Here is a 14,400-nt window from a genome sequence, read left to right on the forward strand (position 1 = left end):
GTTACAGGAAAGTATTTTACATCTAGGCTTGAAATAGGCTACTATTCTTCGAGATATCGAAGAATTCAAGTAATATAACTTCAAGTTATAGAAATATATACATAGTACGTAAAATCTATAAGATTCCATCGAGAATTCCTTCGAGATATCAAACATTCCAGTTATAGAAGTTCAATTGTCTCCAGTGAATCGCGCTATATATTTTGTACGGCCAACTGTTTTCTATAGGCTACACTTCAGGAGAAGGGCAAGTAAAGAAATTTTATTTGCAGTTGGTAGTAAGGAGTAAAAAGCCCCGTGGGAACTACTTCTGACAAGCACTTCCTCTAGCCGGTCTGTCTAGAAACAGCCAGTTCCCACCGTTTCTAAATATTGACACAGGTAATGAACACGCCCATCCGCCTGACAAAATACACGCCTCTGGGCAACTCTTTGCTTGTACTGATAATATAGCACGCCACATCAACATGAGCATTGCTGTTGCAACAGTAAATCAAAGGTAAAGCGTCTCTATAACCTGGGTTTCATTAATGATACTGAACTACACACCGCAGAAATAATATCATCGAGTAAGCTAACAGGACCCGGGCATGTGAAGTTGGATAGGACAGATATAGGAAACTGGCATTACACAATTGAACGAAGTAACTCAGCTGGGTCATACCGTATCAATACACACTTTCCACCACATTATCTCTAATTTCAACATATATTTTACAATATAAACATCAGTAAAGTAACAGTAATGACAAAATAAATCATCAGATATGATGGAAATAAGATTATTTATCATTTTGATCTGAAAATGTGCGAGTTACCGTGATGATAAAGAGTATATGAAGACAAGCCATTACTTGGTTGCAAAATTACATACTGGTGTTTAGGAATCATACTTTTCTTTAATATCGGTTAAAATAACTTTTAGAGGATTTTTGGGGGCCCAAAAATAAGGTGGCAAAGATCTTGGAGATGGACTACATATATATATATTACAATTGGATTTATGTCGCACCGACACAGATAGGCATTATGGTGACGATGGGAGAGGAAAGGACTAGTATCCAGTATTCGGGACATAGTAGGTTCGAACCCCACTGTCGGCAGCCCTGAAGATAGTTTTCCGTGGTTTCCCATTTTCACACCAGGCAAATGCTGGGGCTGTACCTTAATTAAGGCCACGGCCGCTTCCTTCCCACTCCTAGCCCTTTCCTGTCCCATCGTCGCCATAAGACCTATCTGTGTCGGTGCGACGTAAAGCAACTAGCAAAAAAATAGGAAACCACGGAAAACCATCTTCAGGGCTGCCGACAATGGAGTTCGAACCCACTATTTCCCGAATGCAAGCTCACAGCCGCGCGGTTAAATATGCTCGGTTAAATATTTCCTATCCGACCTCCCTTCATCAACGCTCATTCTTTTCTGACCCCGACGGTATCAGGTATCGAGGCCTAGGGAGTCTTTCATGCTTACGTCTTTCGTGGCCCTTGTCTTTCATTGGCCGATACCTTCATTTATCGAAGAGTAGGCCCTTCCATTTCTTAACTCTGATTAATGTCAATGCTTTGCTGGTGGGACCTAGTGTTTACAGTGCACTAAGTCTTTTGGTATGGGCTAAAGCAATTATGTTACTTTCATTGATCTGTCTCTGTCTTATCCTTGGCTTTGACAAAATGAAAGTGACTGAGGTATGAGCGATGCTAGTAATGCCATTCCTAACGCAGCCAGTCCCTGCTATGAATGGTGTGAAAATATTGCTCATAAGGTCGGTTGGTGCATGTATTTCAGTGGGCTTGGCAGACTGATTTGTAATAGCAACTTCTGGCTCGGTGAGGAAAGCAACGGGAAACTACCTCACTCCTCATTTCCCTAGTACGCCTCTTCAGTGATGCCTCGGCCATCTATGACAGCTCATGGCGGAACTGTTGAGGTTCCAACCAGCCTTCGGGCTGATGACTAAACATGCATACAGAGGAAGGTTGGCCAATTTGTTCTTTCTCTTAAAACAATCACCACCCCACCACCACCACCTAGTTAACAAGAGATTCCCATTCAAATGCTGATGCATTCAGCTAAAACCATTCCTTCAGACGATCTGCCAGAAAAAATCAATGTATCATATTAAAATTATATAGCCCAATGTTAATGTTTTTACATCCCATTATCTACTTTATCGGAGAAGACGATGTGCCGGAATTTTGTTCTTTGGGAATTCTTTAATATGCCGGTAAATCTACCCACACAAGGCTGATCGAACCTGACTACTTGGGCTCAGAAAGCCAGAGCCTTAACAATCTGAGTCACTCCCCCCGGCAAACATTCTTATTAATATCCAGATAAGTAGCTGAGGAAATGCACGATGTCCGAAAAACGAAGACGCTGTGGAAACCACAGGAACAGGTAAGTAAGGTATGTTTTCTGCGACATAAATGATGCACGGAGTGTTTACTATGCCTCAGCGAGTGAAGTATTGCATGTCCCTCTCTGCCTTTCACAACTCGTTTACCATGCTCTAACACCCACGCTCGAGAATTTACTTCTGGATTAGACACACAATGCATGCCATTTTGTATTAAATATATATCAGGGGCCGATGACCTTCGATGTTAGGCCCCTTTCAACAAGCATCATCATCATCATCATCATCATCATTAAATATATATGTTGTTCTTATGACGAGACTGACCGACATGATTTTTAAAAAACGAGTACGTATTTCCCTTTGGCCTTCCCACAGGGTTTCCGATCGCTCCTCTTCTCTACGTACATCTTAAAACAAAACAAAAAAAGTCCATTCTAATTCATCCTCGACACAGAATCCCTCTATGGATGAAGGCGGTAGACTATCATGTTATCCCTTAACTGTCGTAAGGGAAGACTAAAAGGGGAAACCTCGGATCTCTCAACTAGGGACTATTACTTCCACTTACTTGCGCCAACCTCCTCACGTTCATCTTTCCTCCCATGGTCAACTCTTGTTCATTTCAGACTCTGACCTTATTAGGTCACGAGGCCTAGAGAGTCTCATTTTCATGCCCTTCGTGGCCCTTGTCTTCCTTTGGCCGATACCTATATTTTTCGAAGTGTCGGACCTCTTCCATTTTTTTAATCCCATTAATGTTAATAGAGAATAGTTGGCCAGTTGTACTTCCTCTTGAAACAATAACCAAGACCACGATCAAAACCAACAGCCATTCTTTAATCTCATTTTATCGCAATCCTCCATGAGTCAGCAATTTTAAATTCAGCACACTTATGCATTTTAACGTGTAACCAATTGAAAAATTCCGAAGAGCGAATTTTAAAAAAATTTCACACAAAAAAAAATTCAAAACGGTGGACGCAACCAAATCAAGGGCAGACATTTCTCCGTGAGTTTAGTCTGGCTAAACGGTAAGTCGTATCAGAAAACGGATTGCACCAACGCCGTCGGATTTTGAGAGATCAACAGGTTTGGCCCTATGATTTTTGTCATAGGTAATAGCCTTATACCTTGGACAGCCTCAGGGCCTCTTAAATTGAAGCATGGGTTGGCGACCACGGAGCCCTTACCCGAGTACTGGCGTTGCTTCCATTTACTTGTGCCAGACTCCTCATTTTCATCTATCCTATCCGACCTTCCTTGGTCAACTCTTGTTCTTTCTTTTCCGACCCCGATGGTATCAGGTTACGAGTGCTAAGGAGTCTGTCATTTTTACGCCCTTCGTGACCCTTGTCTTTCTTTGGCAGATACCTTCATTTTTCGAAGTGTCGGATCCCTTAATTTTTCTCCGTGATTAGTGTTATATAGAGGATGGTTCCCTAGTTGTACTTCCTCTTAAAACAATAATCACCGCCATCACAACTAATACCTTAAATAGAGCTATATTGTCAGTCCTCTGAGCATTTTTTAAATTCTTCACATATTTTTTCAATTTTTCTCCCCACCTAATGGACAGCTAGTCTTCAAACTTGGTAGGCTTCTCATCAGCGATACAAATATTGGCCTATACAATTTTAGTCCTATAACGTTTTGTCGTATCACCATCGGTTATATCATAGATTGAGCTACATTTTTTGCACATTGGTTTAGCTTTTCCTTACTTGCAAGGCAGCTAAAGATCATCCAGACTGGCACGCTTATGGCAGTTCAATGTTCCAATATACTAACTAAATTTGATGATTCTATCTGACCTACAAGCGAGTTAGAAAATTTAATAACTTGAGTAAAATGTACAAAATTTATTTGAAATCAAACAGTGTAGCTCTCTTTATGGTATAACCGATGGAGATAAGACAAAAATGTCATAGGACCAAACGTGGTGCAATCAGTTTATTATATGACTTACCGTTCAGCCACAATACACCGACAGAAAATGATCGAAATTTAAGTTGCATCCGACATTTTTATTTTTACGAGGGTAAAAATTTAAACATTTGAACTCTATGGAATTTTTCCGTCGGTTACACGGTAAAATCTCATAGAATGCCAAATTTCAAGAGTCTGGCTTGTTTGGAAGCGGCTAAACATTAATCAGTCAACTGGAACCTTTCACGAGAAAACAGATTTGTATTTTGAAGTGGTTAATCTGTTTGTTATAGTAAGCTGCTTTATTGTATCGTTAACAATAACGTTAAGAATAGTGGGCGGGACCTGTTTTTGTGTTCATGTTCTGAAACGAAATGAGCCGCCTCCCAAAAATTCATTAGGTTCGTTTAAAGGAAAAGAGCCCAACACAAACATCACTAACTGCCGTATCCGTCGTAGACCACTTCGGTTCTCGACACTCCACAGAACACTAGAGGGCTCGTTGAGATTCGAAGATTATAACAATTCGATCAACACTGCCAAAGCTCCTATTTATTGGGTTTATAATTTTCACTTCATTTTGCGTCATTATCTAGAGAAACAGTGCTTCAGTCCCGAGCTGGGGCGTATTCTCCTTGAATGCAAGGCATTCATTGCATGCGAAACACAAAGAACTGTCTGATTTACGATTTTAGGTTGTTTCAGGTCAAATATTAACGATTTCATCTCTCAGAAGTTCAAAAGGTCCGCGCAACTGTACTAGTTCCGTTGCTTGATTACATGTGGTGCTGGTGTAGTCTCGCCGTCTACTCCACTCTCGGAAGAAAGAGACAGCAAATGTAGGAGTTACGGACGTAAGGCATTCAATCTTAAAATTGCATTCAGTGGCAGACGTAGTTCTGAAACCCTCCGAACGATTTCGCTGCAATTGAAACTTGGTCAGAATTTGTCACCCCATACCCGTGCTACCCTCTGCCATCTGTTAGCAACTTGAAGAAGTCGACATGTTTACAGCGAACGGGACACACAGATTACCCCCCAGCGAGAGCCCAACTAGTGAGTTAATTCATTGTGTGTTTTGCTGATTAGTGAGTTCATTCTGTGTGTGCTGTTCCTGTGCTATTCGTCGTTTTCGGTGTGTTATTATATTTTGCGCACATGTGGTATTAACGATGGATGAGTCTAAAACGGATATAATTGTAAATCAGTTTGAAAAGCCATTTACTGGCCGTTCGTTTGATGAAAAGATGCAAATACACTGACTGACAGAGCAAATGCAACACCAAGAAGGAGTGGTCAGAACTTTATGCCAATTGCAGGATAGACTGACGTCACTGAGGTATGCTCATGATGTGAAATGCGCCGCTGTGCTGCGCACGTAGCGAACGATAAATGGGACATGGCGTTGGCGAATGGCCCACTTCGTACCGTGATTTCTCAGCCGACATTCATTGTAGAACGTGCTGTCGTGTGCCACAGGACACGTGTATAGCTAAGAATGCCAGGCCGCCGTCAACGGAGGCATTTCCAGCAGACAGACGACTTTACGAGGGGTATGGTGATCGGGCTGAGAAGGGCAGGTTGGTCGCTTCGTCAAATCGCAGCCGATACCCATAGGGATGTGTCCACGATGCAGCGCCTGTGGCGAACATGGTTGGCGCAGGGACATGTGGCACGTGCGAGGGGTCCAGGCGCAGCCCGAGTGACGTCAGCACGCGAGGATCGGCGCATCCGCCGCCAAGCGGTGGCAGCCCCGCACGCCACGTCAACCGCCATTCTTCAGCATGTGCAAGACACCCTGGCTGTTCCAATATCGACCAGAACAATTTCCCGTCGATTGGTTGAAGGAGGCCTGCACTCCCGGCGTCCGCTCAGAAGACTAGCATTGACTCCACAGCATAGACGTGCACGCCTGGCATGGTGCCGGGCTAGAGCGACTTGGATGAGGGAATGGCGGAACGTCGTGTTCTCCGATGAGTCACGCTTCTGTTCTGTCAGTGATAGTCACCGCAGACGAGTGTGGCGTCGGCGTGGAGAAAGGTCAAATCCGGCAGTAACTGTGGAGCGCCCTACCGCTAGACAACGCGGCATCATGGTTTGGGGCGCTATTGTGTATGATTCCACGTCATCTCTAGTGCGTATTCAAGGCACGTTAAATGCCCACCGCTACGTGCAGCATGTGCTGCGGCCGGTGGCACTCCCGTACCTTCAAGGGCTGCCCAATGCTCTGTTTCAGCAGGATAATGCCCGCCCACACACTGCTCGCATCTCCCAACAGGCTCTACGAGATGTACAGATGCTTCCGTGGCCAGCGTACTCTCCGGATCTCTCACCAATCGAACACGTGTGGGATCTCATTGGACGCCGTTTGAAAACTCTGCCCCAGCCTCGTACGGACGACCAACTGTGGCAAATGGTTGACAGAGAATGGAGAACCATCCCTCAGGACACCATCCGCACTCTTATTGACTCTGTACCTCGACGTGTTTCTGCGTGCATCGCCGCTCGCGGTGGTCCTACATCCTACTGAGTCGATGCCGTGCGCATTGTGTAACCTGCATATCGGTTTGAAATAAACATCAATTATTCGTCCGTGCCGTCTCTGTTTTTTCCCCAACTTTCATCCCTTTCGAACCACTCCTTTATGGTGTTGCATTTGCTCTGTCAGTCAGTGTAGTTAAAGCCGCGAGACCTCTACCTTCCCTCGTAAATTTCTACTTCTTCTTCCTCTTAATCTGCTTACCCTCCAGGGTTGGCTTTTCCCTCGGACTCAGCGAGGGTAGGGCAGTGTCCTGGAGCTTCAGACTCTGCGTCGGGGGATACAAGTGGGGAGGATAACCAGTACCTCGCCCAGGCTGCCTCACCTGCTATGCTGAACAGGGGCCTTGCGGGGGATGGGAAGATTGGAAGGGATAGACAAGGAAGAGGGAAGGAAGCGGCCGTGGCCTGAAGTTAGGTACCATCGCGGCATTTGCCTAGAGGAGAAGTGGGAAACCACGAAAAACCACTTCGAGGATGGCTGAGGTGGGAATCGAACCCACCTCTACTCAGTTGACCTCCCGAGGCTGAGTGGACCCCGTTCCAGCCCTCGTACCACTTTTCAAATTTCGTGGCAGAGCCGGGAAGCGAAACCGGGCCTCCGGGGGTGGCAGCTGATTACACTAACTACTACACCACAGAGGCGGACCCTCGTAAATTTAAAAACAGAAAACAAGAATTGTGTACGCACGTTCAATCCAGAAACTTACAGTAAAACTCTTTGGCTCGAGTTCACCTTCATGTAATTAGTGTGAGTAGAATTGACATTTACTTAATACATTGTGTTAACTGCATGGTTACTAGTTGCATGCCTCAGTGGAGATTCCAGGATACGCCACTGGTCCCGAGAGTTGAGGGGGCATAATCTATATATGTATATACCCCATGAGAAGGTCGTAAACATTATCTGCAAGAGCCTGTTGTAAGTCACACATATACATGCGGGCCACCTTAATTTAAACACTTCAGCAACCACCAACCATCACAGATTAGTGACGGGAATATCGAATGTTTTAAACTATCGGTAGACTACCGATTGTGTAGCGTGACTATCGAATGAAAACATTCGACAGTTTTCATTCGGTTTGAAATCGGTTATACAGTAGTAATATAAGTTTTGTACTGCTGTAGAACTTGTTGTATGTCCGGCGCTCCCTTTCTCGCTCCACCAGCCAGCTGCACGCGCGCCTGTGTATCATTCTGCTAGCTTCGACGCGCAGCCCTCAGTGCGCGTGCCTGACCATCGAGTGTACTATAAATAGGAGCTCCCTGCCTGCTCACTGGCCCACTTGCCCCGGTGTCCAGCTCCAGAATACACCCTACGTCGAGCACGGAGGCTACTCCTCTTGAAAATGTGCTTCGACCAGGTGGACTGAATTTCTGGCAGTACGAGGTTTCACCTCTGGTCACCGCTCCCTTACCTGTTTCCACTGCCTATGTTCCGTAATTCTTTTACAAGCCATTTTCATTCCCTAATTTATGCACGCTCCCTTAGTTTCGCTAGGTGGAATTTCTTCAATCAATTGAACTTGCTTTTTAGGAATTCAGGCACTTCAACAAACAAGGACTCTCAAAGACATTTATGTTAGTGTGCCAGATAGTCCTCGACTATCAACGTGTCAATTCACAAAGACTATCTTTTCAAGATAGAAGTGTATATAAAGACTGTAAACCTGTACATATTGTATAAAGACAGACTTTTCTCAAGATTCAATATTCCTTTTTGCTTCAAAATAAATTTCAGTTATTTGTGTAAATATCATAAAGTGAAGCAATAAAAGTTGTGTTTGTAAATTTCAACCGTGGTTACAACAGAACTAGAAACTAGTAATAAGTCATTTGCTAGTAACTACCGAAATGTGAATTGTTGTAATATACTACCGATTTTTATGGCGTGTTTCTTTTGTTGAAATATTGAGACTAGTAACAAAAGTTACATAACGTTCGAGTGAAGTGATTGGAAACTGAAATGCGTTGGTCTATAAAATAATATCAAATGTCCCGATTAAAGTAATTGTGGTCATTATGTTTGATTTTAAATAAAATGCATTTTTGTGTCCCTAACCACAAGTTAATGAACGTAAGATCGTCTTATCATAAAATAAACAAATGTTAGGTAATTTCAGACGAAGGTTAGGTTTATGCCTCATTGTAATGACACCACATATTAAAGTAATGTCATTACAACAAACTAAACTAAATGAAAAGACATCATATTTTCCTAGGACCAAGTAATAGTAACCGAGCTCGATAGCTGCAGTCGCTAAAGTGCGGCCAGTATCCAGTATTCGGGAGATTGTAAGTTCGAACCCCACTGTAGGCAGCCCTGAAAATGGTTTTCCGTGATTTCCCATTTTCACACCAGGCAAATGTTGGGGCTGTACCTTAATTAAGGCCACGGCCGCTTCCTTCCCACTCCTAGCCCTTTCCTGTCCCATCGTCGCCGTAAGACCTATCTGTGTCGGTGCGACATAAAGCAACTAGCAAAAAAAAAAAAAGTAATAGTGCATATATTAATTTTAAAATAATTCCATTCATTTAAGGTTAGTGTTCAGTCATTAGAGGTTCATGGTTAGTATAAGGAAAGTATTTATAAAATCGGTAACATGATTATCTGTTGATAAAGTGTACAATAATCAAATTGCACTAATCATTATACAGCTTTGAGTCAGATATCTATTCATTTATAATAAATGACTCTGACTTCATTCCATAACGAGAGAGGAGGCCGATTTGAGCGCTGACTAGGGGAAACAATTGGAATTTGCGATCCGAATGAAAAACCGAATGCAAACGGAAACAATCGGTTGTAAGGGTAGTTGAAGACTATCGAATAATTCGGTAGTTTTCATTCGATAGTACCATCACACTCACAGATCTGCATTTAGGGCAGTCGCCCAGGTGACAGATGCCCTATCTGTTGTTTACCTAGTCTTTCCTTAAGTAACTGCAAAGAATTTGGAAATTTATTGATTATCTTCCTTGGTAAATTATTCCAATCCCTAACTCCCCTTCCTATAAATGAATATTTGCCCTAATTTATCCTCTTGACTTCCATTTTTATCTTCATATTGTAATCTTTCCTATTTTGAAAACACCACTCAGACTTATCCGTCTACTAATGTCATACCACGCCATTTCTCCAGTGACAGCTCGGAACATACCGCTTAGTCGAGCAGCTCGTCTCTTTTCTCCCAAGTCTTCCCAGCCCAAACTTTGCAACAGTTTTGTAACACTACTCTTTTGTCGTAAATCAGCCACAACAAATCGAGCTGCTCTTCTTTGGATTTTTTCCAGTTCTCGAATCAAGTAATCCTGATGAGGGTCCCGTACACTGGAATCATACTCTAGTTGGTGTCTTAACAGAGACTTATAGACTCCCCATCAACGCAGTAATTAAAACTGAGGGAACCTGACTTTAAACCCCGTTTATCATTATACCATTGCCTGCTGTCCATCTTAGAACATTACTGAGCTTCTTTTGCAGTTGCTCACAACCTTGTAACCTATTTATTACTCTGCACAGTATAATATCATCCGGAAAAATCCTTATCTCTGATTCCAATTCTTTGCTTACATCATGTAGGCCCTATATACAATAAGAAAACATAAAGGTCCAATAATACTACCTTGAGGAATACCCCTCCTAACGATTACAGGATCAGATAATGCTTCACCTACTGTAATTCTCTGAGTCCTATTTTCTAGAACAGGGGTTTCCAAATGGCGGCTACATCTTGCGGCCTGCGAGGGCTTTAAAACATGTATTTTAAGAAATGTGAAGAAAATTTACGAAAAATATTTGATAGCTTGTTCAAAAATGTATTCATTTTTTTAATCCCCCTGTGGGTGGGGGCGGTAGAATAACACCCACGGTATCCCCTGCCTGTCGTAAGAGGAGACTAAAAGGGGCCCCAGGGGCTCTGAACTTTGGAACCTGGGTTGGCGACCACGTTGCCCTCAGCTGAGTCCTGGCATTGCTTCCATTTACTTGTGCCAGGATCCTCACTTTCATCTATCCTATCCGACCTCCCTTGGTCAACTCTTGTTCTTTTCAGACCCCGACGGTATTACGCATGGAGGCCTAGGGAGTTTTCATTTTCACGCCCTTCGTGGCCCTTGTCTTTCTTTGGCTGATACCTTCATTTTTCGAAATGTCGGATGCCTTCCATTTCTTCCCTCTGATTAGTGTTACATAGAGGATGGTTGCCTAGTTCCTCTTAAAACAATAATCACCACCACCACCACCACCACCACCACCACCACCACCATTCATTTTTAAATCCTTTATAGACCAAAGTCAGAACTAATTCGATCTTTAATATTATTTCCTGTTTTTAGTATTCATTTAGGCTGGATAGATTCTTTGATTTAATAAAATTAAAATCCAAACTTCGCCGGAAAATGAGCCCTCACAAATACCAGTTCTAGGTCTTAACCATTTTTAAAATGGCAATGGGATCAAAACCAATTCTTGAACTCCATACCAACCTCACTGTGGCCTTTTTATTCAACGTAGCATGCAATGAATACCAAGAAATACTTTAAAAGCCATTGGTGTAAGGAGCGGTTTCATTTCTTCATTCTTCTCTCGTTGGCAGTAGGCCTACTGGCTGGTACACAGTGAACATTTTCAGGGAAGTACTCCTGGAAGTACATTGTTGGGATTTTTTTAAATATTTGCTTTACGTCGCACCGACACAGATAGGTCTTATGGCGACGATGGGATAGGAAAGGCCTAGGAGTTGGAAGGAAGCGGCCGTGGCCTTAGTTAAGGTACAGCCCCAGCATTTGCCTGGTGTGAAAATGGGAAACCACGGAAAACCATTTTCAGGGCTGCCGATAGTGGGATTCGAACCTACTATCTCCCGGATGCAAGCTCACAGTCGCGCGCCTCTACGCGCACGGCCAACTCGCCCGGTGTTGGGATTTTTAGGCTCTTACAAATGTATAGTATTGTGCCCTTCGCACTACTCCCACTAAACTGTCCTTTTTGTTTTGACTACATTATTAATTTTAGTTTGTCTTTCGTTTTAATTTTTTTAATTTCTCAAATATTAATTCAAATTAACATATTGTTGGGTGTTCTTCTTCAAAATTCAATCGTCCTGGGTATAATAGCGATTATTCTTAATTTCACTCTTTTATGCAATTATAAGATAAGTGTTTTAAGCCAATTAAAATGATTAAACCTCCATTTCAATTGAACTATGCATATTATTTTATATACTGGTACCCTTGCCCTAGTTGCGGAATTTTACGAAAATTGGCCTATTACTAAAGTGCGGCCCGCGATCATGCTTAAGGTTTCCAATGTGGCCCTTGAGTTAATTCTAATTGGAAACCCCTGTTCTAGAAGTATAGCCACCCATTCAGTCACTCTTTGTCTAGTTCAGTTGCACTCATTTTTGCTTCCACTTTAATCCTTGCTTATAATTCCGTACGGAGAAGGGGTACTTCAACTAGTAACTAATAACTGTAGATATCTATGACAGTTACTTGTTGGTAAGCAGTGAATATAAAGGAAAGACAAGTCTTCACCACCAAGTATACGAGATCTTGTATCACCCTAACCTTGTTAGAGTATTGATTAACAAGTACTACTCTGAGCATCTGCTGTATAATTCAGACAAGACTACTATAGGCTTGTAGGGAACATGTCATTGGAAATCGAAGTGACTGGTAAACAAGAAGGGGAAAGGAGTTTCAGAGGAAATTCTACCCCGTACGGTAGTTGGAGTCACGATATTGACATTACTGTAGCAGTTGTATTTAAACTTACCAAAGCTCAACAGAATCATGTCTATTGATTATCCACTACATACACTCTCCGTTTAGAACAACCTCGATCTCAAACTACGAAAGAGATGTACAGCCGATCCTGAGTAAGTGTGAATCCTCCATAACTGGAACTAATTGTGAAGTTCCGACACTTCGGCACCAGAAGACATCTGCTAGTGAGAATGTCAAACCCCTTTAACTAAGACGATTGGTACATCAAACAAATTTTAATTATTAAAACCCGTACTGTCAACCTAATGCAAGTATTTCGGTTCTTCGAGGAAATTCCAACTCATTCATTCATATCCTAAAGGCAAGGCCTTGTCGCTGCAACTACATTTGTCTCTCCTCTGCTGAGCGTTTCAGGTCAACATACTTTTTTCAAATTCAGCCTGTCCATCACGGAATCCAGATACTTCTTTCTCGGCCTTCCTCTTCCCTTCTTACCCAGAACTTTTCCTTCCAGCCGAGTCGTGAGGAATGTGTTATGTCGAAGTGTGTGGCAAAGGAATTTGTTTTTTCTCTTTTCTATAGTGTTTATCAATTCCCTTGTTTCGTCTATTTCCTTAAGGACCGTATTGTTTGATATTTTCTCTGTCCAACAATTTTCAGCATCCTCCTCCATATCCACATGTTCATTGCTTCCAGGCGTTTTATATCCTGTTTTGCTAAGACCCATGTTTCGCAACCATGCAACAAAACACTCCACACAAACATTTTGGCAAATTCTTTCCTAACTTTAATGTTAATGCTCCTGCTTGTCAGAAGCTGTTTCTTGTTACTGAAGGCTTGTTTAGCTAGAGCAATCCTCCTCTTTATTTCTGTGGTGCACCTCTTGTCCTGAGTGATAATGCTTCCCAAGTAGCAAAATTGACCTACTTGTTGTATATTTTCATCACCTACCTTAATGTTTATTGGTATTTCCTCAGTTGATTTCTTGACAACTAATACTTTTGTTTTCCAGGTGTTCAGTTTCAATTGTGATTCTTGTAGTGTTGATGTTAAAACTCGTAGCATTTTACTTATTTCCCTCTCTGGATCTGCAGTTAATGCAATGTCATCGGCAAACCTTATACAGTGGATTTGTTGTCCGTTAATTTTAATTGCTTTGGTTTTTTGCTTAAGTTTTGTTATGGCCTCCTCAATGAAATGAAATGGCGTATGGCTTTTAGTGTCCGAAGACAAGTTGAACATGTTGAACAAAAATGGAGATAGCGCACAACCTTTTGTACAGGAGTAAAATGAGTCTTCTGTCCCTCCAGTCCAGTCCTATATTCTTCATGTTCCTAAAGAGTTGTTTCCAGTTTACTTTGTCAAAGGCTTTCTCTATATCCACAAATGCAATGTATGTTTTCCTGTTCACATTCAGTCCTCTTTCTAGAATAGTTTTTAATGCTAGAAGAGCTTCTCTTGTTCCCTTCCCTGTTGTAAAACCAAACTGATCTGCTATGTATAGTGTTCAATTTTCTTTTTAATCCTTTTCTTAATTACATTAAGCAGTATTTTGGATGTGTGAAATTCAACCTATACAATACTATAATTATTTATTCCATTCAGAATAACAAAAGTTAATGGGACATGCTTCGTCTCTTTAAGAGACATAATCAACCACTAAATTATTATAAACATTATTTCGAGTACGATCACTTTTTTTCTTGCTAGGGGCTTTACGTCGCACCGACACAGATAGGTTTTATGGCGACGATGGGATAGGAAAGGCCTAGGAGTTGGAAGGAAGCGGCCTTGGCCTTAATTAAGGTACAGCCCCAGCATTTGCCTGGTGTGAAAATGGGGAA

The sequence above is a fragment of the Anabrus simplex genome, chromosome 13, assembly GCF_040414725.1.
Source record: "Anabrus simplex isolate iqAnaSimp1 chromosome 13, ASM4041472v1, whole genome shotgun sequence".
Taxonomy (NCBI): Eukaryota; Metazoa; Arthropoda; class Insecta; order Orthoptera; family Tettigoniidae; genus Anabrus; species Anabrus simplex.